This window comes from Halyomorpha halys, unplaced genomic scaffold (genome assembly GCF_000696795.3).
Source record: "Halyomorpha halys isolate HHAL.00 unplaced genomic scaffold, Hhal_1.1 Scaffold886.1, whole genome shotgun sequence".
NCBI lineage: Eukaryota > Metazoa > Arthropoda > Insecta > Hemiptera > Pentatomidae > Halyomorpha > Halyomorpha halys.
In genome coordinates this window covers 101,836-104,009 of record NW_027109805.1, presented here as the reverse complement: position 1 = coordinate 104,009, position 2,174 = coordinate 101,836, and the positions used below count along the sequence as shown (strand labels likewise).

The following is a 2,174-nucleotide window of genomic DNA, read 5'->3' as shown; positions in this document are numbered from 1 at the left end:
GTTAAAACTGTTGGTCATTACACAATAGTTAAGTCGCTTTAATCATTCTGCTCTTTAAACTTCTATTTCTTTTATGTTAAATTGTAAGATGAGGTTTAATGAAAAATAAATAATTCACCTAAATTATTTATAATGTTGGACTATAATTTTACTTCATAAATTTCTTTTGTTACATAATCTTTAACGCGTTTTGTTTGTACGTTTTTGTCTATATTTTTGGTTAGAAAGAAATTAATATTATTTTCTAAAATTATGTTATTTATTTAAATTTAATGAGAATCGATTCTAGAAATATTGAAATATTGTTATTTTATTTTATAGTAAATATCTCTAAAATAATGTAAGTATATCTATTAAGGAAATTGAGAAAAGAGTTTGTACATACTTGAGGAACCCAAGGCAAACATTTGGCTTGGAAGGTAAACATAATATGATGTGTGGAAAGGCTTGTACCTGCACTCCCATCATATTTCGGGCATCAGGTATCATTTTTCTCTCTCCCTCTTTTTTTTTTTTAATTCCTCTCTCAAACAAGATTGTTTTGTAAATATGATTTTAGTTATAATATTGTTTAATCATAATATTTAGCTTATGAAAATATCTTCAGTACTATTACATACTTTTCTGGGCGATAACCCTAAAATCCATTAAACCAAATATATTATAACTATCCTTTCTAGGAGTTATTTACTTAAATTTAAAGAATTATATTTCATGAACTCATTTCTCTAATTTGCTTTAATGGTTGCATATTTGAAAAAAAAAAAGGAGTTTTTTTTGGTTTAGTGTTTGTGTTATTCCATAGATGACTACGTAAACTAGAGTTAGTGATACGTAAACTGAGTTACTTCAGTCTTTAGGACGATACTATTACAAATATTAACCCGAGTAAACGGTACTATCTTAGGAATACGTATAATTCAAAATAAAATAAAAACTTTTATTTTTTTACAATCATACTACTAAGCGAAGTAGGTGCATTTTGTCCGACCTCGTGGCGCAACGGTAGCGCGTCTGACTCCAGATCAGAAGGTTGCGTGTTCAAATCACGTCGGGGTCAAATCAATTTTTAATTTTGAAATATAATAGGAAGTTTATATAATTCATATAACTTATATTTCTGACAAGTAAGTTATCAATTATTTAATTGATTTTTTTTAAAAATAATAATCATTAAACATTTCATTTTTGAAATGTACTTGTGGATTACAGGTCAAATGCTACATGCAATGGCCAAATGCTAGTCGATTTTCAAGTTTAAATCTTATGTGGAAGTAGGTTATAATTTTATTGAACCGGTAAGGGAGAAAATGTGACTTACTGTCTGTGAGTGAGTGAAAGATTTGAACCAATAGTATACAAGAGCTGGGAAGAAAAAACGGCAGTTATCTCACCCCAATAGTGAATTACTTTAATGAAAACTATGTATAATTACTAGTCAAAATTGATGAGTCTGCCAAGTATAGGTAGGGGGGAATAAAAAATAGCGGCTGTTTCAAAACATTAATGTTTCATTCGGAGCTCTATACCTTAAAAACTACCAGCAACACTAGAAAATGTAAATGAACATTATTTAAAGAAGAGTAATTTTCCTGAAATATTAGCCCTAATAGAGCTATTTTCGTCCAATAGTTCTCGAGATATAACCTTTTAAAAAGCAACATTTCATGAAAATGTACTGGAATATCAGTAGTTAGTTAATTTATTTTGAGAAATCTATATCTCAGGAACTATGTGATGTACAGATGTCTATTAGCTATCAGATTAAAGCTACTTTAATGTACTATAAAGTAGTTACTGATCTTTACCTTCGTAGGAATAGTAGTTTTCATGATATTTGCTAAAATAAATTGATTTATAGTTGTTCGGACAAATTTTCATTTGCCAAATTCATATTCATATGTGAATATCATAAAAACTACTATCACTACGAAGATAAGTGTCATGAACTACTTTATAATAAGTTAAATGTTAATGTACTTTTCCCTATGATTCGGTTTCTACAAAGATTTTAATTTTTCAAAATAGTTTTTTCTATTTATTGTATTAATGGTACAAAATACTAAAAAAAAAATTACTATCCGATCTTTTGCACAATAAGCAATTTTTTTTGTTGGAGGGGTGGGTGGGTTCTATTATCCTTTATTTATTATTAGTCTTAAATTCTGTTCTTG

At 28.0% G+C, this 2,174-nt stretch overlaps 1 non-coding gene across 1 annotated transcript; it reads left to right on the top strand.

The window, feature by feature from the left end:
* Positions 1-988: 988 nt before the first annotated feature.
* Positions 989-1,060, top strand: TRNAW-CCA (transfer RNA tryptophan (anticodon CCA)). The gene has a single exon. It is a non-coding gene; the product is annotated as a tRNA-Trp (tRNA).
* Positions 1,061-2,174: the final 1,114 nt, after the last annotated feature.